The sequence below is a fragment of the Trachypithecus francoisi genome, unplaced genomic scaffold, assembly GCF_009764315.1.
Source record: "Trachypithecus francoisi isolate TF-2019V2 unplaced genomic scaffold, Tfra_2.0 Lachesis_group3, whole genome shotgun sequence".
Lineage (NCBI taxonomy): Eukaryota > Metazoa > Chordata > Mammalia > Primates > Cercopithecidae > Trachypithecus > Trachypithecus francoisi.
In genome coordinates this window covers 142,168,858-142,192,052 of record NW_022681468.1, presented here as the reverse complement: position 1 = coordinate 142,192,052, position 23,195 = coordinate 142,168,858, and the positions used below count along the sequence as shown (strand labels likewise).

The following is a 23,195-nucleotide window of genomic DNA, read 5'->3' as shown; positions in this document are numbered from 1 at the left end:
TCTATGAAGCCCTTGACAGAGAGATTATACACAAATCTTTGTAATTCAACCACACAGTATGCAGAAGGTACTCAAAATTTTTTGAGAATGAATGAATGAATTGTGACTTGAGTAACAAATGCCAAGTTAAATCATGTCACTTTTTAAGAGGTCACAAATGCAGCAACCTCATTTCTTGAGAACATGGCTGGGAATAAGGAAATGGGAAAAATAGATGTCCTGAAAACGGCACATAAAAGCTCACATACTTTATTCAGAGGAATCATAAAATGTGCAAGCTGACTGGACCTTGGTGATGATCTATTACAGCTCGGTCATTTTGTAGATGAGGAAAACAAGCCAGCCCTCAGAACCGATTTCCTCTCCCTTTATACATCATTCTCAGAAGCTTTGTTATCTGGTTTCCTGGCCAAAGCACATTGAAAGGAGCAAATCTGGAGAGGAAAGGGAGAGAATGAGAGCTATGTATACCTGTGATAAGTATCAAGAAATGAAATTCGGGCTTATGACAGGAAAGCTACATAAAAAGCAGACATAAAAACTGCAAAATCACCGGAGCCTGCAACATTGGCATGGCTGCAAAGGTGCTCACTCCTCAGCAGACCCTGAGCACATGGCTGTGAGACAGCCCCAACCATGGAAGAGATTGCATGATCCTTTACAAAAGCAAGATTTGCGAGAAATTTAACTTTCTTTCATTCCCAGTCATTTCTATTGGGGGCTCCTATCTCACTGAGTTGATTAGGAATTCAAATCTCAAGCTTTTATAGTATCCTCCCACCTATTCTAAGGTTCCATCAAAGATTCCAAGAAAGGGTCAATAATGTCAAAACACTGGGGTAAGTGGAGATCAGGTCACCGGGTCCTGGGCCACGTGCACAGCCAGGTTAGTAGTGAGCTCTCTGCAGCTGGCCAGCTCCCCAACCCCAGCTTTGGCTCGCTGCTGCTCTGACCTGGTCCTAGAGGGCAAAGATCTTTCTTTATAGCCAGACTGGGTGCACACTCAATGCCTGTTTCCCTTCCAGCCTCACCATGTCTTTTTGTCCTCGTCCTCGACCTCTGTCCTCGGCTTCCCTGTTTTTGCTCCCTGCCTTCCCTTTGCTCCCTCCTGTTTCCTCTCTCTGCCCAGCAGTGCCACTATTTGTAATCTGGGCGATTACCCTTCTTTTTTCATGTTTCTGTATCCCCTTTCATTTACCCACTCGGTGAATTCTCTGTGTTGTTCTAAAGGCCTAGGTTTGAGGAACACAAAAGCCAGACAGACGTGTAGGCTACTTTGGTCTTCCACCCTGTTACCTTCTTCCTCTGAGACAATGAACCAAAGAAGGCTGACCCTGCTTGGAATGCGTAAAGGAAGAAAGAGAAATGCAGGGAAGAAAAAACTCTGGGAAAGGAAAAATGGATGCACAAAACATCAAGAAAAGGAGTTATTTCAAAATGTTATCCCACCACATACGTAACACGAATGCACAGTCTGGTATTCAAGAGAGCTCATGTTCAGTTATCCAGAAAATGCATATCGGTGCAATAGTTTATTCTCATGCATCTAAGCAAATAGTACTTATTTATATACTGTAATATACATGTTACTGTATGCCTATAATAGCACTGAGCATCAAGTTCCAAACCTGTTGCATGGAACACTTAGTACTCTCAATTTTGGATCAGGAAGAAAAGTCTTCTGTAATCAAAGCAATTTTCAAAACACCATTCTTCTTGGAGATTTAGAAAGTATCTTATAATGTTAAGGACTCTGAGAAGTCTAAACTTGGTCCTGCCCTATTTGACTGCAGAAATTTGATTGGATTCACATCCCTTGGAACTGGTGGTATAGGGAACACACATTAGAAAGATCTGTCTGATTTTCATGTTGATAACCAACTCAAGGTGAAGAAAGGCAAGAAGTTTTCTGTGGTGTGGTGAAAACAGAGGTAGATTGTGTGATTCACCACTTCTGAGGGGCAACAAGCAATAGCCTCTGGAACGGGGAGCCCTCATTTTCAACCTCAGCCTGAAGGGCTTTGTAGCCCAAGGCTGTACCTGTCAAAGCTGTCAGGTCCACTTTCTAGTGAGTAGCACAGGGGATGCTGAGGCTCACATTGCAGAGCTGCAGAGAGGGAGGCCAGAGCACAGGCCCTTGCTTGGAAACCACCCTCTCTCCAGCCAGGGTGATAGCTATTTGGATCTTCCAAAGTCATTACAGCCCATACCTGTTTGGATGCACAAGGAATCAGGAAAAGGAGTTATTTCAGATGTTGGTGTCTCTGGCATTATGTTCAAACAGAAAAAGCAGTTACGTGGATTACCTCATCTTCCCTTTGTGCAGGTAGGAAAATGCTCAAACTCGAAAAGAAATGGCAGAATTGTTCTCTGAAAAGATGAAAGGCAACAAAAACTATGTAATAATAGGTCAAGAAAGGTGCTAAAATGCTCCGGTGGTTAAAACAGTAAGCTCTTCATAAAGTTACAGACACCAGTTCAGAGCCTCCTAATACAAACTCTATATACTTATAATTTCAGTGCGAGAAAGATTATATGGATAACTCATATGTGTTAATATTTTCCTAGGCACTTTAAGGGTCATAAAATATAAAATTCAAACTTTTTACTTTGCCATCTAAGGCTCTCCATGATATAGCCACAGTCTAAGGAACTTGGAACCATATCTTGAGTCTTCCTTTTTTCTACTCTACATTCCAGGTTTAGAAGCATTTCTGCAGTTCCTTAATCTCTTTGTATGTTGTTTTGTTTTTCACCATTCCATGTCATGGTGTTTCTGCCAAGGATTCTCTTTTTCTCCTGCCCACACTTCAGTCCATTGAGCAAATTTCTATTTCTCCTCCAAAATGCGGATCAAATATTAGCTCCATTGTGAAGACTTTGCAGAGTGGCTTCTATTCCCCAGAGATCTGGTTTGTTTGTCTTCTTGTTTCTCATTTATCTTATAACTATATCTATGGTAGAAAGCATAGTAGAATGTAAAAAGTGAATGAGGTTGGGCACCTGCTCTCACACTTGGCTGTAAAATATCAGGTGAGTTGCCTAATCTTTTTCTATACATTAACTACCTCGTCTTTAAATTGTGAATAATTCTCCCTTCATGTGAGGTTTAAGTGATGTAATAATAGGTTTTGCACTGTGTCTATTACATATGAACATTCAACCAAATCTTTGGTTCTTATATCACAATTAGTTGTTTTCCACTCTTTGTTTGTGCAAGCCTCAATTTGAAGTGCTGCCCTATTTGTTTATATGCTTAATTCTTAGCATAGTGTCTGACACACAGTAGGCACTCAATAAACAGCTCAATATAACCATTAATCAGCTAATTAATTGATGGAGAGATGAATGGGTTATTTTTCTAAGGGGGCATAATCTCTAGGAAGCAAGGCAGGAATAAGGTAATGAACACAGTGGGACAATGGGCTCTGAAGGCCAACAAGAATTCAGAGTCATGAAATGCAAGACAGGCCATGGAGCTCAAAGAAGGCACCTGGGGGAGGTCCAAATGAGCACCTGAAGAAAGTACATAATGAGCACGTGAAGAAAGTACACTAAATTGAGGACATAATTTAGTAGAAAGAATCAGGTAAAGCATTCTACGCTCATTATACATAAAGGCTCACAGCTGTTTCAGGAAGACGGCGGCTGATGCATAGCTGAAGGCTTTGGAAGAAAAGATCTACTGGGGAGGGGGATATGAAGATCCCAGTAATGAGCCGTGAAAGGATGAGAGTGCAGCCTGAATCCTCAGAGACAGTCAGGGTTGAGGACACAGGGGGAGGCCTGCCCAGTGGGACACGGGAAAGCACCACTTTCTAAGACTGAAGGATGGAAGAGAGAATGGCTTTGGAGGCCAAAAACACATAACATAGAAGGAGAAGGTGGCTAAGAAAGCCCATGTGTTAGATGGGCTTGATCTTCTTAGTGACATAGGAAGTAAAATTGTCTTCTGAGCTAGTGGGGATGGGAATATAAGAAGTGATCCAGCAGAGTGGTCAAGAACACATACCCTACCCCCCCACCAGTGTCGAATCCCAGCACCATCACGGACCCTCTGGGTGGCCCTGGGAAAGTTCCTTTAACACCTCGTGACTTCGTTTCCTCATCTGTAAATGGGAAAGATTGTAATACTATTTATCTCGTAGGGTCACTGGGAGGATTTAATGACTTAATAATTGCTGAGCACACATGGAATAGCCGGGAATACATTAAGTAATATAGTAGTATTTGCTACTGTTGTTGTTATTATCAAAGGAGCCTTACAGATACTAGGACATGATTGGACTAGCCATTACAAAAAGTGCCCTGGGAAATCAATAGGAAATCGTTACTGGAAAACACATGAATGTACAGTGGACATGGCCAGTGTGATCCTGAGTTTATCTTCAGCAAGCAGGGAGCAGAGACAGACAGCAGAAAAAGTGGGAATTTCTTCCTGGGGGGATTGGGACAAAGCAGTGTAGACAGAATGCAAAGTTAGAAGACAGGATTCTAGAGTAGTGATAAGGACATTAAACAGCAAATGTGAAGTTCCAGCCAGGCAAGGAGTCAAATGAAGCTAAGTGTGGACTAATGGACTCATTATGGGCCCATGGAGTGATTCTTATCCATTTATTAAGGATAAAGTTAATGGCTTTTATGCCGTAGTATAGGCACTGTCTACTGGAAGTGTCTATTAAAATTGGCAGTGAGAACCAAAAAGTTATTTGGCCTGGAATAGGCGTGAGATGTTCTTCTGAGCAAAAGGGTGGCTCTGGAGATAGATGATATAATTATTCTAGACTTCCTTCCCATCCATGCTTTGTCTCTCCTTCTCATCCTCACTCTGGATACACAGACAAATCCTCTAAGCAAGACAAGACCATTATTCAGAGAAATGGAAGAACCACTGATGCTGAGAGACAAGTTCCATCCCTGATATAGTAGAAAAAACGCCAATCAGGAAGGCTTTGTTGGGAGAGAGGGGACTTGAACTGCAAGAATTTGGCAGGTCACCAAAGTGGGGCAGGGCAGGGAACAGTGAGTCAGTATTGGTAAACAAGCCAGCAACATGATGGCTAGCATGAAGGATGGGAGGAGGGGCTGGGCAGAGTAGGCTCTGGTGTCATCCGGATCTAGGTGGAGAAAAAAGACATCTTTTGTGATCTGGGGCAGATTATATTAACAGACAGTGAACTTAGAGGAGGAAAGAACAAGGTGACTCACTCAGTGGGACAGATGTGGACTGGGGGCAAAGGAGCAGAAAATAGATGATGTGTTCACTACTAAACAGTATTTCACAAAGTCGAGTGGGGAATCTTAATTTCCGTAAGATTGTTTAATGCATTTGTCTCAGCGAAATTTAGCCTTCTTCCTTCTCTGTCTCTTGTCTGGGCATACAAAGATCCCTATCCTCAGACCTCACTCATCACACATCTCCAAAACTCAATAAATCCCCACTAAATATTTGTTGACTGACTATTGTGTCCTCCAGACAACACCCATGCCCTGAACCACTATATCCCAGAAAAGATCTAAGGCAACAAGAAAGATAAAGGAATAATGCATGTAAGAATACATTGAAAAGTACAAAACCCATTCAGATTCAAGGGATTATTATCATTTTCCCAGGTTTTCTTCTCCATTAGGAGTCCCATTTGAAAAGGAACTTCATGGACTAATTCAAACCAATGTGTTAATGGTTCACCTTATATTAGGCTATTAACCCACCCTGAGTCGCTAGATTAACATTCTTCCTCATTTTAGGAAAATCCAAAATATATTGGGGAAAAATTTTTAAATAAAAATAAAAATCACTCTCATTTTTACAATTCTGAAATAACTACAGAAACATTTTGGTGATGTACTTACTTCAGTCCTCCTGCTAGATCTAAACATACATATTTGCAACATATTTTTACATAGTATGGTAAGCAGAATAATAGTTTCCTTAAAATGTCCACATTTCAATCCCCAGCACTTGTGAACATATTACCCTTACATGGCAAAAGGGACTTTTGTAGACATGACTAAGGTTATGGACACTGATATGGGAAGATTTCATGCTGGATTATCCAGGTGGGGCCAATTTAATCCTATGTGTCCTTACACAAGGGGTACATTTCCCTGCTGAGTCAGAGAGATAGGATAGAAAAAGAAGAAAAAAATTCACAGTGTTTAAGGAACTTGACCAGACTTTGCTGGCTTTGGAGACTTAGGAAGAGGCCATGAACCAAAGAATGTGTGTGGCCTCTAGAGCTGAGAACTGCTGTCAGTTGACAGCAAGAAAACTAGGATCTCAACCCTGCATCCACAGGGAACTGAATTCTGCCAACAACCTAAATGAGCAAGGCAATGGATTCGTCCCTAGAGCCTCCAGAAAGAAACACAGCTCTGCTGATACTTTGATTTTAGCCTGGTGAGACCTGTGTCTGAACTGTAAAATAGTAAATTATATTGTTTTAAGCCATTACATTTGTGGTAATTTGTCACAGCAGCAGCAGAAAACTAATATATTTGTTTTGAGGTATACTTTATAAATTTTTTCTTGCTATTTTTAATATAAAGTTATATCAGGACTGTTTTCTCGTTTTGTGTATTTTGTGTTTTTACATTGCTTTATAGTAGTCCATCACACGGGTTTACGGTGATTTATTTCGCCATTCCCATCGTTTTGCTTTTATGATGAGCATGCTTGTATGTGCAATTTCGGTCCACAATGCTTCTTATTTTCTTGGAACTGATTTCCAGGTGTGTAATTACCACACCAGCTCATGGGGACATTTTTAATTTTTGATTCTCAATTCTAAAATGAATTTCTAAATATATCAAGTTGTATACCCATCCAGAGTTTGGGAGTGTCTATTTTATCTTATGATCACCTGAGTTCCATTTGACTGGTTTTTAAATGCCAATTTCTTACATAAAAAGTCATTTTATTTTGCATTGCTTTGATTGCTCGTGACATTGAACATTTATTCATATGTGAATTATCTACTTTTTTTCACTGATTTTCCAATGAAAGTCTTAGAGTTTTCATATTGATTTGGAAAAGCTTTTTATTCCTTTATGATATCAGTCCCTTGCCATATTTAATGCAAGTTCCCCCAATTTGACATTTACCTTTTAACAGTGTTTATAATCTATCTTGACACACTGAATTCTTAACCTAATATGTGATTAAATCTACCTTTTCCTTCCATATTTTCTTCTATTGATTTACAGAGATTTTTCTGTCTTGAAATCAAGTAAACATTTACCCATATTTCTTCCTGTATGTTAAGGGTTTAACATTTTTCTTTTTACATTTTAAGTATTGCACAAGTCTGGAAGTTATTTTGGTTTACGAAGCTATGAAGGGAAGATTGTGTTTTTATTATTTTCCGAACATTCATATTATTCTGAATAATTTTTTTTTGCCCTGTCTATGAAAGGCACTGCTTCTTAACTAAAGACTTCAGGAGACAAAATATCTCCCCCGCAAAAGAAACTAACATGCAATTTCAAGTTCTGTGATTAGTGGTGAGTTAGATTTCATCTTTTCAAAGGGTGTAGGAGGAGGTGGGAAGGTATTTTTCAACATCTCTCAGATGATCCTAAGCAAGCTTTATATCAGCTTCCTGAGGGTTGACACTCGCTTCACCACTGCTCTTGCATTTCAGATCAAATATAAAGGAGAGTGAGACATGGGAGCTGCAATATCTGAAAGTGGAGCCTCTACAGGAACTCAAGTCTAATACGATGTCCATTTGGTTCAGGAAAGCATACTCGCATCCTCAAAATAGGATGGCCTGTGTCTATAGGAGAGTAAGCTCCCCAAAGACAGATACTCCTCTTGTATTTCCACCCTCCAGCTCCTCTTATATAGTCCTCTGTAACCCCCAAACCTGCCCTCCTGACTTACTGAGAGTTCGGGGTACCAGTGGCCAATCCTGAAAACTGCTCCTTGGCTAACTTGTCTCAACCTCATATGCTTTATTTTTTTTGTTCCCTTAATTCTCCTCCTCCATGGTCTCCCTCCATCTGGAAGAAGGAGGTGCATTTGTGAGCATTTATCTTTCCAGGAATAGCCTCTGAAGCTCAGAAAAGGGAACAGGCAGAGGAAAGAATGGCCAAGCCTATGGTAAAGCAGCCAGGTAGGACTGCTAGGTTGTGAGCCCAGCTCTGAGCTCATCAGGGCAAGATGGCTGTTGCCAGTCTGTGGCTGCCAGCAGAGAGCAGAGCAGAGAGAGCTGGCTTCTCCCCAGTCACTTTCCTGGGTGACAGTAAGGATTGCTCAGAGCTGAAGTATGCTAGACATCAATGATCAGAGGCAACTATTTAAAGTCCTGCCTTTCTTATTGATGTAACTAGGTTTGGGGCATGATAGAAGGGTTTGGGAGTGGATGCAAGGGAAAAGGAGTGGTCTGAAGCCAGTGCTGGGCCTGTGAAGCAAGAACCGTAATTGCTGCTTAGGAAGGAGCTCTGATGTGTAGAGGCTTAGCTACTTCCCTTGGCTGGGGGCGTGCCTTGCCCTACTTCACCCCCACAGAGTGATAGGGACTTACCTTTTCAGAGGGAACAGGAAACCAGGTAGGGCTGCCCAGAGTTGCCTTTGAGACTTGCATTCCTGGGTCCCTAAAGAAGTTTGAGAGACAGGGTCAGACGCCATGTTCCTCAGCAGGCCAAAGGGCTCTGTGGATGGAGGCAGGTGTGCATGGTGAATTCATCAGGAATCAAATTCTTAAAGGAGGAGCACCTTTTCCAGCATCCACTAAGGGTTTGGGCCTGTGCCTGTGCCCTTTATTTCTCAGCTTGAGCTTGATATCTCTATGAAGAAGTACCACACTCCTACTTGAGAGGATAATAGGAGTAGAATGAGGCCAGGCAAGGAGTCCTAAGAAGTTATCTCCCCTCCATCCTTTTGTATTTGGCAGCTTGAAGGCTGCACTGCAGCTGAGGGCACAGTAACCATGGTGACAGGGCTGGCCCCATAGAAGGGGTAGGCTCCAGGGAGAGGTCAGCTTTGGGATACGGTGAATCAGAAACACTTGCACTGATCTTATTCAGATTTCTAAAGTTATGTTTCTCTCCAGTTATCGTCAGTGGAAGCCCCAGCTAGCATTTTACCTAATGGCCTTTCATGTTCAACAAGATTATCCTGAAAACCTTTAGAATTAGCTCATCAAATCAAAACAGCTTTTTACAAGCATTTACATGTGTGACATTCTCTATATAACACACAAAAATACATAAGATCCAAACTCTAACTTCAGGAGGCTTTTATAGCAAGGAAACCAAGGTATTAAAGTCATAAAGAGCTGACTATAAGCTCTGAATGACAATGGAAGATAGCAATAGAAAAATAGTAACAATGCAGCAAATGGTTAATTGTCAATGAATAATATAAACATTTATATTTTATTGAAGGATTCATACTAGGGAGTCTTGAAAGGCTTACAAAATGGGCAGCATTTGAGCTGGTCGCAGGATGGGTAGGATCTGTCTCCCTGGCTCAGAAGACTGGAAGAAGAGGGACAGTACAGGAAGAAGTGAAAGCATAGGGCAGAGAGCAGAAGGTGTGCTCAAGAACAAAGGGTAAATACTCTGACTGAAGTCGGGGCTTCAGGTGGGACCTATGAGGGAGATAAGTTTATCACAGTAGCTCTAATTTATGAGAATGAACATGAAATTGGGCATATTTGATAGCAGGATAGGGTGTGAGTCTGGGATTTCGAATGAGGATGATCAAGACCATCAGGGAGGAGCTCCAGGTCCCCAAGGGATGAGAGCACCAAAGAAATCTGTGAGCCATGAAGATAAATTTACTCAATTTTGTAGCTTTGCTGTAGACCACCCCTGGGGATGAGAAGCCAGTAACACATTCATTCTAGAGCAAGCTCATCCACATATAGAAAGGAATTGCTTCTGACTGTCTTGGGAACCTAACTCATCCATAATGAAGGCTAACTGCTGCCTTTAATAATTTTATAAATACAAAGCATGTGACTTATCTACAGAAAAGTGTAGAAAATATCCTGTTTGGAGAAATCATGTGTAAGAAGGTATGTGCACATATGTGTTCACAGGAATGCAGGAGCTATCAGAACTTCAATATGTATGTGCAAACATGATATTGAGCTCCAAATATCAATGTATTACTGTTTCTTGGTTAAATATCCTCATATATTGTTTCAGAAGCATTTTCAACACTTGACCCCAGAATCTTACAAAAGGCAAATCACTTTTTCTCCAGCAAGATTCTGTGGTATGCTCAAGCCTGCTTTTGTCTCCTTACCAACAGTGGAGGGAATCTCAAGTTGAATCGTGAGTGCCCAGTATTTCAAGTCAAATTCTGTCCCATCTTTCATGGTTAGGAAACCTTTTTTCATGCTCCGGCCCACGCCAATCTTTCCAGTTTTCCATGGATTAGATATATAATGGTACCTAGTTTTTCTGATTTAATATATATGACTTGTTGCCCTATCAAGAGTATGGGATCTTGTCACCCACAGCACGGGTATCACTTGAGAAGTTAGAAATGCAGAATTTCAGGCTCTCCCCTAGACTAACTGAATAGCATCTGCAATTTAACAAGACCCTGAGAAATCTGTGTGCCTATTTAGTGTTTGAGAGACATTTCTCTAGGAGACAGAGAGCGTATTTTGCATTTTACCCATATTCACATCCCTTTGTTATTTCATGGAACCATGGCGGCCATGAAGTAAATTGAATCCATTCTTACTGAATTCAATTAAAACAATCCTCAATGGCCAACCACTCTAACAAAGAGATAGTGTTGTCATCATTTTATCTGATTCAAACAACCACCCAGGGAGACAGGCAAAACACACTGGTTTATCCCCGTTTTACAAGTAAAAAAAATGGAAGCTCAGAAAGGCTTCATAGTTTTCTAAGGTCAAACAACTGAAACTTAACAATATTAATTTTTTCAACCTAAGATCATGAAATATCTATTGATTTTTGTCATTGTTGTTGTCCTCTTTAGTTTCTTTCATTGGTGTTTTACAGTTTTCCTTGCAGAGATCTTCCACTTTTTGGTTAAATTTATTCCTAGATATTTTATTTTTGTAACTATTACAAATGGGATTGTTTTCTTGATTCCTTTTGCAGACTGATCACATTAGTGTATAGAAATGCTACTGATTTTTGTATGTTGATTTTGTATCTCACAACTTTACTAAATTTGTCAGTTCTAAGAGATTTTTGGCAGTCTTTAGATTTTTCTAAATATAAGATCATGCTGTCTGCAAACAAGGACAATTTGACTTCTTCTTACCCAATTTGGATGCCCTTTATTTCTTTCTCTTGCCTAATTGCTATGCCTAGGACTTCCAGCACTAGGATGAATAAAAGTCATGAAAGCGGGCATTCTTGTCTTGTTCCAGATCTTAGTGAAAACACTTTCAACTTTTCCCTGTTCAGTATATTAGCTGTGGGTTTGTCATATATGTTCTTTATTGTGCTTAGGGCTTTTTATTATGAAGCGATGTTGAATTTTATCCATATCAAAATACCAATGACATTCTTCCCTAAAACAGAAAAAAAAAATCCTAAAATTCTTATGGAAGCACAAAAGACCCTGAAGCTGAGGGCTTCACACTACCTGATTTCAAAAGATATTACTAAGCTATAGTAACCCAAACAGCATGGTACTGGCATAAAAACAGATATATAGACCAATTGAACAGAATAGAGAACCTAGAAATAAGTCTGCACACCTATAGCCAACCCCTTCTTGGCAAAGGTGCCAAGAGCATACATTGGGGAAAGGACAGTCTCTTTAATAAATGCTTCCGTGAAAACTGGATATCCATATAGAGAAGAATGAAACTAGACCCCACCTCTCACCATATACAAAAATTAATTCAAAATGGACTAAAGATTTAAATGTAAGAGCTACTATGAAACTACTAGAAGAAAACATTGGGGAATCACTATAGGACATTGATCTGGGCAGATTTTGAGGGGGTAAGACCTTAAAAGCACAATCAAGAAGAGCAAAAATAGATGAATGGAATTACATCAGGCTAAAACGCTTCTGCACAGCAAAGGAAACAATCAACAAAGTGAAGAAGCAACCTATAGAATAATAGAAAGTATTTACAAGCTATCCATCCAGCAAGAGATTAATGGCCAGAAATTATAAGAAACTCAAACAACTCAATAACAAAAAAACAAATAATCCAACTTAAAATAAGCAAAACACCTAAATAGATATTTTTCAACAGAAGACGTACAAATGACCAATAGGTATATGTAAAAATGCTCAACATCACTAATCCTCAGAGAAATGCACATCAAAACCACAATGAGATATCATAGCACCCCAGTTCGAATGGCTATTGTCAAAAAACACACACAAAAAAAACAAATACTAACAAGGATGAGGAGAAATGAGAATGCTCATACACTGTTGGTCAGAATGTAAGGTAGTACAGCCATTATGGAAAACAGTATGGAGGTTCTTCAACCAACTAAAAATAGAACTACTATATGATCCAGCAATGCCACTGCTGGTATATACCCAAAAGAAAGAAAATCAGTATATCAAAGACATAGTTGCACTCCCATGTTTATTGGCTCACTATTCATGATAGCCAAGATATGGAATTAACCTGTGTCTATCAAGGGATATTGATGGATAAGGAAAATGTGGTGTATAACACAGTGGAATATTATTCAGCCATGAAAAAGAATAAAATATTGTTATTTGCAACAACATGGATGGAACTGGAGGTCATTGTGTTCAGTGGAAAAAAACCAAGGCACAGAAAGACAAAAATCACACATTCTCACTCATAAGTGGGAGCTAGAAAAGTGGATGTCATGGAGGTGGAGAGTAGAATGGTGGTTACCAGAGTCTGGAAGGGGGGTTGAAGAGGAGTTGGCTTAGGGGTACAAAAATATAGTCAGATAGAAGGAATAAGCTCTAGTACTTGATAGTACAGTAAGAAAATTATAGTTTACAATAACTTATTGTATATTTCAATATAACTAGAAGAATTGTAATGTTCTCAAAACAAAGATAAATGTTTGAGATGATGGATGTCATAGTTACCCTGATTTGATCATTATACATTGTATACATGTATCAAAATGTCACATATGCCCCCAAAACATGTACAACTATTATATATCAAAATATTTTTTAAATGATTATTACAGACAGATGATGACTACCAAAGGGAAAGAAAAGAAAATCTAGAAATGACTAGAAAGCAAATTTACATTTAAGAAAAAATTTACTCTGGTTTCTCTTGTAATCTTTATTTCAAACTTTTTCTTTTTCTTTCTTTTTTTTTTTTTTTTTTTTTTGAAACAGAGTTTCATTCTGTTGCCCAGGCTAGAGTGTGACGGCACGATCTAAGCTTGCTGCAACCTCCGTCTCCCAGGTTCAAAAGATTCTCCTGCCTCAGCCCCCAAAGTAGCTGGGATTACAGGCACGTGCTGCCATGCCCAGCTAATTTTTGTATCTTTTGTAGAGATGGGGTTTCGCCATGTTGGCCAGGTTGGTCTCCAACACCTAACCGCAAGGGATCCACCCACCTCAGCCTCCCAATCTATTGGAATTACAGGCGTGCGCAACCACACCCAGCCTTAATTTCAAACTTTTGATCTCCTTTGCATGCTGCACATACCCAAAAGAATGATGAAGAGACTGTGTGGAACTTTGTTTGAGTAGATGTACTCCTGGGCCCTGGACCACATATACAAAACCTGATTGAACCCACAGAATATGCTAAATTAACTTGGGTCAAATATGGAATAGAAAGATTTATCATCTGTATTGTGTTTCTAACTGCCTTGTCCCAAAGCAACCTTGCCTAAAAAGTAAAACATCCTTTACTTAAGCTATCTTTTAGAAAGGAAAGGAGGATCTATAATTTTTCTCATCTTGGTTTTCTCCAGGATGAATGGAGACTATTTTCAAAACGAGGAAGTCTAGTACATTTTTACCTACTTTTGAAAAAAGCATAATACTAGATAGAAACGCTGATGGTATTTATTTGAGAAAAATTCAATAAATTTTCCCAAAAGGTTGATAATAATTTTTAGGAAAAAATAAATATAATGATCAATTTCATTCTTTTACACCCATGACAAATAGCTAGAGACAAAATTAAAAAGATTCTATTACAATTGAAACCATTAAATGCATATCTATTTAATTCACAACATAAATGATTTAATTATTCAAAAATAAAATGTAAAACTCCTAATGGGAGAAATAAAAGACGAGAGGAATAATTGGAAAGATATACATTGCTTCTTATTGCAAAGACCAAATACCCTAGTAATGACAATAATTCCTAAGCAAATATTTATAGATTTTATGCAAAACCAAGATCCCAAATGAATACACTACAGACTCAGACAAACTCTCAAAGTAATTCATCTAGGAGAATAACCTATCAGGAATATTGAAGCATTCCTTTTAAAAAGGTAATTATAATGGCTTGGAATACGTGATTTTAAAACATGATTTATAGCAACAATTATCAAAAAGGTCAGTTATTGGATTAAAAATAAGAGAAGTTGGCCACTATTTTAGAATAGTGTTTCTAGATTAAATACTTAATATCTAAATAACTAAAGCAACAGTCACATTACACTGGTGACTTATATTAAATTTACTGTCAACCGAGAACTCAAATAATTTTCATATGTATTATTTACCCGTTTTTCCTATTCTCTATTTTGTTAAAGAATAACTTTCAAAATGAGGTAAAATCATGACTCTCATATAAATAAAAAGTGAACATGTATTAAAGATTGTATTTAACTCATTATTTTATAAGGTAACCAAGCAGATGCTGCTACCTGTTCAAAGGTAAATCCAAAGAACAGACACATTTTAGATTAGGAGGAGTATTAAAATAAATTTGCAAATGGATACAAAACTGGTTAATCCACAGTGTCACTTGAACTTACACAGGACAGAATTTATTTGCAAGTCTATATATGAGAATTATTTTGCGCTGTTGTGGGTTATCTACAATTTACATAATTGTAAAATAGCTCAAAGGTAATGAAAGGTGCAGAATGCCCATAGAATCAGAATCAGTTAATTCAGAAGTGTGTGTTCTAAACAATGCAGGTTACCACTGAAGCACACATTTTTCTCTACAATTTAAACAGTGGGGTTTTTATTGTACCCAACCAAAGAGTGTTACATTTGTGTGTATTAGATCCCATATCGACAGATTCAGCCTATCATATTCTTATACCTCCCGGCTTCATGCATACACATATTGGAACAGGATGTTATCAATGTCATTGTCCAAACCATTAATTTTTTTAAAAAGTTGAACAGGACAGAAAATCAAAGTATATGTATCTTAACCATAAAGACGATATATCTTTCTTTAAATTGAAAAAGTAGAGATGACCATCTGAGATAATAATGGTAGAGAAATATCTTTCAAATAGCAGAATGAGATAACCAGAGAACAGAAAGAAATAGGACAAGTAAAACAGAAGTGCTATTTCATTTATGCAACAAGTGTTTTTTGAGAACCACTGGTGCCAGGCATTGTGCTAGGTGCTGACGACACTGAGACAAATGAAAGGCAAGCCCCTGCTCTTGTGGAGATTTGTAGTCAGGAGTGGAATGGGAGAAATGACATTAAACAGACAATTTATACATTGGTGAAATGGTAAGTGATGTACCTAATGTGGTAAGTGATACCAGGAAGACTTACACAGCTGTTAAGCAAGTATAGCGTGAGTAGATATTAACATACTAATCATTCTAGTTAGTTTCAACCTTGTAACTATTAGGTCTTTATCTTTTACTTTGTTTGTTTGTTTGTTTGTTTGTTTGGAGCATGTAAGGATGCTTGAAGTGGAAACAAACAAAAAAAGACTTGAGAGTTGTGACATAACTGCTATTTAGCAAAATAAGAACGGTCATGGCTTGCCTCAATTTTCTCCTCTTCCCGAACAACCAAACAGTACCAATCAACTATTTCCTTTATGTGGGATGACCGTGATGAGGAAAAAGTCTTAGCTGTTCAGATTCTGTTGTGACCAACTGAAATAAACACTGTTACTACGAACCAGACAGTAGCCTATAAAATAGCTTTGTTATGCTGCCATGGGAATTTACTTTTTCTATACAGGTAAAGCTATCTCTGTATGTGCATGTGATTTCAAATTCTATTAAAAATTAAAATTTAACTCACAACTAGTAGAAGACATCTGCTACATATTATAATTGACAAAGGATTAATATAGAAGATATTTAAATAATCTCTAAAACTAATAAGCTATCCCATAAAAGTTGGGCATATGAACAGGCATTTTATGGAAGAAGAAATACTTAGGACCTAGAAATGTATGAAAATATGTTTAACCTCATCAAACGGGAGCATACAAATTAAAACCGCAACTATCTTGCTTCCACTTGATTGGCAAAAATGTTGAAGTCTGACAACAGCCAGTGTTGAAGATGGTGTGAAGCAATCAGAAATCCTACACACTCTGGGGGAAGTGTAAATTGGTACAACCACTCTGGGAAACAATTTGTCATTATCTAGCCAAACTGGAGATGTCCATTTACTATTACATGACCATTCTGATCTTGGGAGCCACTTGCACCTGTGCTCCAAGAAACATGGATGTGAATGTTCATACCAGCATTTCTGGAATGGTTGTATGTGGGAAGAGGCTAAATGTCCACTGACAAGAGTCTGTATAAATAAATTGTGGTATATTCTTATAATGAAATACCATGTAGCTGTAAAAAAGAATTCTCAAAGCACAAGATGAAAAGGGAGCGTTCCAGGAACATATATATATGAATATGTATATATATATATAGCATAAATATATATAGTATATATATAACTCATACACATAATGATATATACACAGATAAACAACATATATGAGTATGTATATTGTTATGTGTATATATGAATATGTATATTGATAAAATAAAAACTTCAACCAAATTATATTTAAAGGAGTTTAATTGAGCAATGAAAAATTCGCGAATTGGGCAGGCCCCAGGACCACAGCAGATTCACAGAGTTTCCAGCGCAGCCACGTGGCGGAAGATTTACAGACAAAAAAAGGAAAATGATGTATAGAAATTGGCAGTGAGGTACAGAAACAACTGGATTAGTTACAGGTTGGCGTTACCTTCTTTGAACACAGTTTGAACAGTTAGTCTATGAGTGGTTAAGTATGGCCGCTGGGATTAGCCAAGACTCAGTTATTATTACAGGCAAATGCTCCTAAATTAGGTTTTCAATTTTGTCTGACTGTTACGCTAGGTTACAGTTCATCCACAAGGACTCAAATATAGAAGTACAGAGTCCTTCTCAGGCCATATTTAGTTTGCTTTAACAATATGCATCATGTAAATCTGTGAGTGTATGTATATATATATTCTGTATATATATATAATTCTGTATATATATTCTGTATATATATAATTCTGTATATATATTCTGTATATATATAGTCTGTGTATATATAATTCTATATATATAATTCTGCATATATATAAATATACCCATATATATCATTCTGTGTGTGTATATATATATAGAGAGAATTATATTCCATTTGTATAAAGCACAAAACTAAACTTTTGGGGATATAAATGTAAAGAAAAGCCAGAGAATAATAAACACAAAATTCGAGACAGTGGTTAGCTGTATGGAGCAGGGATTAGAGCAGTACAAGCACACAGGGGCACCAGGCATATTTCTTAAGCTTGTTGGTGGCTACATTGCTGTTTATTTTGGTATTGCTCTTTAAACTGTTCGTATAAATTTTATATATATTCTGTTTTATATGTGTTATATTAAAATATCTAAATATGGATATACTTTTAATATTACATATTTATATATAATGATGTATATATATATATCATACATAATTATATATTTACTGATTATATATACAAATCACAAATATTTGTTAGTGTTGTTACCAATGCTTAGAGATCAGCCTACAAAGAATGTGGGGTTTGTGTGTGTGTGTGTGTGTGTGTGTTTTATTTGTTGTTGTTGTTTTAACTTCAATAGGTTTTTGGGGAACAGGTGGTGTTTGGTTATATGAAAAAGTTCTTCAGTGGTGATTTCTGAGACTTTGGTGCACCCGTCGCCTGAGCAGTGTACATTGTACGCAATGTGTATCTTTTACCCCTCACCATCCCCCATCCTTTCCCCTGAGTCCCCAAAGTCCAATGTATCATTCTTATGCCTTTGCTTCTTTATATGAGTTCTCATACATGTTCTCCCACATATGAGTGAGAACATACGATGCTTGGTTTTTCATTCCTGAGTTACATCACTTAGAATAACAGTCTCCAGTTCCGTCCAGGTTGCTGTGAATGCCATTATTCTGTTCCTTCTTATGGCTGAGTAGTATTCCTTGTCATGTATATACATATATATATATATATATATATATATATATATCTCACATTTTCTTTATCCTCTCATTGATTGATGGGCATTTGGGGTAATTCCTTTTATTTTATTTTTTTTGTAAGTATTTATCTTGCTCTAGGAATTTGGTAACCATTTGTTACTTTACAAATCATGCAAGATGAAATTCTCCAAGTTTGTTTTATTCCAACATGAAAATATCTCTGTAAAATAATTGCCATAAAATGCCTTCTCTTCTGCATTGCTATGTTGGGAAGCTGATAAAAATTATCTTAGCTTTTAGGTGAAAAGAACAATTTCTAATATGAGTGCTATCTGGAAAGCTCTTCCTGCACATTCTGAAGTTCTTTATGCTGATTTCTTGGGTCATACTATCAAGCATAGCACCTGGCTGCAGCAGCTGTGGATAAAACCTGTCCACCTGCATTCTCAAGGGGTTTGTGCTGTTTAATATTTTAATTCCCACCTCAAATGGATCTAACTAGGTGGAGTCATGTCCATGGGTCTTGGGTCTCTCCCTGAGTTACTGTTGGGATCTGCTCTCTGTCTCTCTCTAGTCTGAATGCCTATCTACCAAGTTCTGTGGGCTGCCTCATGCTGTTCACTGCTTCCTTATAGTATCTACCTGGAATTTTTAGGGAAAATTAATCTCCTTACTTCCCAAACAATCAGGCATATCATCAGCATCTCTGCTTGCATGCAAAATAAGGCAGCAATGGGCTTTTCCTTTAAAGATTTTTTTCAATACTATTACATCAGTTCTTTTCACACCTGTAAATGCATTGGCCACAGTGAGAGGGCTTATTAGGCTCTGTCAGTCATTGTTACTAATTCCCTAAGTTGGATGATCAAGTCTTACCCACATTATGACACCTTTCCAATACCTTTGGTATGGAGCTGGACAGCTCTTCTCTAAAAGACCGCATCTTGTTAACCCCGGTTTTGTCTTGCTTCATCCCTCATATCACAGGAAACACAAAGACATGTTACTGAGGATTATCAAGGATATATGTTCCCAGGGGTCATAAGAGATTTTCCAGCACATTCCAAGATATACATGTCTTTAGTCCCATTGTCTGCCCTGTACATATGACATAATGCAAGAGTTGACCACTCTTACTAATTGACACCAAATATATGCAGAAACAAATTTCTCACATTAAAAAATCAGACAGGTTCAAAAAGTTCATTTTTAGGTCAGTTGATGATATTTGAAATTCATTTTCCTCTAAAAACAGTGTTTGTGATGCTGATGCTGACCACAGACTTGACTCCAATACCCCATCTAACCCACAAAGTATCAGAAAAAGCATGTGATTGCAGTGAAAATACATGGAACACAACATTTTTTTACTCTGCTTTGTTGCAATACTGATAATAAAATATGGTACACAACAGTAAGAAACAAGAAAAGTAAGAAAATAAATTGTTTTTAATGTTCTTGTATTCTGATGCTTGAGGAAAGGTAAATTCGTCTAGGAGAGACAAAAATGTAGATGAAAATTTGTGAATACCTTAAAGGGAAATTGAGGTAACTTTCAATAATTTCTCGAACCTGATGAGAATGATGTTTTAGAAGCAGTAGTAGAAGAATCATCATCACTATTCATGGTTTTGCTTCAGCATTTCTGTCTTTCTTTTCCTTGGTACAAACCCATCACTTGTAGAACTCAAGCCATGTGTTGGCTCACAAAATGAAATAATAGAGAGAAGGGGAAGGTTGAAATTGAGAAAAGAGGGGCTTTCCTAAGTAAGCAAAAGAAAGTATCTTGCATAGCATTAATTGATTTAAAATCCATGTTTAGCATGCACTATCTGTCCAGTTCTATGGCTGGGTCTTATGGATATAAAGAAGAATCAAACAGCTGCTACCATCATAACACCTACCTACTGCAGTAGGTGGTGAAACAAAGTGAAGCAGGGGCTGGGAGTCAGAACAGGCAAGCAAACCTGCAAATTACACTATAATGTGCTGAAAGCTGTCTTAAAGGATGAGCAAGGTGCTGTTTGTGGAAATCTAGAAATGCTCCCCTAAAATGACATAATTCTCAAAAATGAATAGAAATTTTTCAGAAGGAACAAAATGTACAAAGGCATAAGCATACAATCATTTTGGAAATGATGTGAGGTTCAGAGTAAATGCAGGGAAGGAGGGTAAGACATGGCAGACGAGGCTGAATAAATAAGAGGAAAACGCATCCTGCAGACTTTAATGCCCAAGGAGAGTTTAAACTCAATTCTATTGGAAACTTGGAGACAACCAATTCAGTTTGAATGTTTGAACAATGAAGAAAGATTAACTGAGATGCAATTAATTGATCTTTGCCTGGCTTAAAAGAGAGAATACAACATCAGGAAATGATGGTTGCCTCTGTGGAGACAGAAAGGAGGTCAAAAGTCATTAGATCAGAGTGTTCTCTGCCAAGGCAGCAGCTGAGATGGGTGGGTGGCATTCAAGGAAAAGTGAAGTTAGGGAAAGGAACAGGCCTTGGGGTCTTTAGGAGTAGGGGAGACAGTGCTGGATGTTTGCAAGTGCACATCTCATATTCGTACAATATGATTTCATTTTAGGATTAAAAGTGGAGTGAATTTTATATCTTTATGTCAATGACTACTGACGAAATGGAAATCATGTACCAGCAGGTCATCTGCAAGTCTTGGGTCATATGGAAATGAGGAATTCATGTTTAATTATTGACAGTAGCTGATGAACAATCACTTACTTGTTTGTCCCTCCCTTTGGCATTTCTACAGTGTGGTTCCTAGAATCTTACTCTTCTCTTTTCCTTCCTCCTTGCCCACATCTTTCACCCATGAAAGGGTGTTTTGGCAGCTAGAGATCTCTTCAGTGAACAATGTCCTCTTATGGTAAATTCATAGTATTTCAGCATTTCAATACTTCTCTACATCTCTGTTTTCTGGCTTTCCACAGATGTTAAGTCTTAGAACCTCATGCAAAGAATAAAAATGTAACTAGTTAAACAAGAAAAAAATTTTAAAACCTCACGTGTTAATTCGGAACAATACAGTTCTCAGAATGCAAACTCCAGTTATCTGATTCGGCTGTCCCTGGAGGGGCAGGGAGTAGATGGCACAATATCGAATACTGTATGCATTGCAGCCTTCTCAGCTACTCAGGAAAGGAAACCAGGCATGTAGCTGTGTATAGAGAAGGAAGGCACTGCCACCTACAGGTTGTAAGATTATGGACCTAACACATTAACATTTAATTTGTAAAATAAATTATTTTATTAATGTAATATTGTCATAGCCTTAAAAGCCTCAAAGTTAGGTGGTCTATCCTCCTGCCTTCGGGCAGACCTGTTTCTAAATATGCAAGAAATTTCGCTGAGATTAGAGAAGCTCAGCTCTCAGACAATTAAAATTGAACCAAAGTCAGACCTGCAGGAATTGAGGATTAAGCTAGGCTTTGCATAAGGTAAGCAGTGAAGGGGTGGTGGGTAATTGCCTTCTAATGCAGTCTTTAAACTCTGAGATCTGCCTAGGCCTCAGTTACTCTTTTGTAAACTGACGTAATGGCCTAGATCTGTGGTTCTCAAAGTGTGGTCCCTAGCAACATCAGCAGCTGCATGCAGGACTTGTCCTGCTGATGATTTATCTGGCCTTGCCGTGGGTCCCAGACCTATTGAATTGGAAACTCTGTAGGTGGGCCCCGGCAATGTGATGCAACAAGTTCTCCAGGTGACTGTGCTATATTGTGAGAATGCCTGTGTTCGATGATTTAGAAATAGCCTATGTGCAATTCCACACCACTGCAGGTGTCACCTGCAGTTTAACCATCTGTCTGTGGAGGAGCTGTCTCCCCGGGAAGATTGACCTGGGGTGGTGGTGCGGGGGAGGGCAACTGAGGAAAAGTTCGAGCTGAAGAAGCTGAGGTTCACCAGTCTATTGAATGAAAATTCAACCTCTGATGGACCGTCTTGATGGTCAGCTAAATGTCTAAAGACCATTGTTCCAAGAGAAGATTTCTCACCCTGTTTCATCAACATTTAAGGGTAGTGGACTCTTACTCTGCTTTGCCGTCCACTGTCTGAATGAATGCATTTCTCCTGGCTGCACCCCAGCTACCAAACAACAAGGCTCAGGTTTCTCCTCTTCCTCCACAGAGACTTTTGTGAACGGCAATAAGTTCATATTTTCCTTTCCTTTCCTTTCCTTTCCTCCTTCCTTCCTTCCTTCCTTCCTTCCTTCTTTCTTTCTTTTTTTCTGTGACAGGGTCTAGCTCTGTTGCCCAGGCTGGTGTGCAGTGACACAATCTCGGCTCACTGCAGTTGCCACCTCCCAGGCTCAAGTGATCCTCCCACCTCAGCCACCTAAATAGCTAGGACTACAGGCATACATCACCGCGCCTGGTCTGGCTAATTTATTGTTGTTGCTTTTTGTTTTCTTCAGATACGAGGTTTCACCATGTTGCCCAGGCTCTTCTCAAACTCTTGAGTTCAAGCAATCCTCCCACCCCAGCCTCCCAAAGTGCTAGGATTACAGGCATGAACCACCATGCCTGGCTCATATTTTTCTCTTTCTATCTGAATCCCCTTGTCCCCAGTGTCCACAGCAGAAAATTGAGTACTTAATGACATATCATATTGGAGTATTTTCAAATTTTTCCCTTGATTATCTCATCTCACCAGAGCTTGCTGAGCATTTTTGCTTATATAACTCATATACTCACCCCCATGCTTCTGGGAAGTTCCCAGAGCAACTCTGGCACAAATTGGTGTTTAACAAATTATTGATGATTGACTTTTATATAGTTATCTGAAACTACAAACGTGAATACAT

At 38.4% G+C, this 23,195-nt stretch overlaps 1 long non-coding RNA gene across 1 annotated transcript; it reads right to left on the bottom strand.

The window, feature by feature from the left end:
- Positions 1 to 22,597, bottom strand: LOC117070705. The gene is made up of 3 exons (XR_004432012.1): positions 21,116 to 22,597; positions 8,529 to 8,598; positions 1 to 2,954 (listed from the first exon to the last, which is right to left on the bottom strand). It is a non-coding gene; the product is annotated as an uncharacterized LOC117070705 (long non-coding RNA).
- Positions 22,598 to 23,195: the final 598 nt, after the last annotated feature.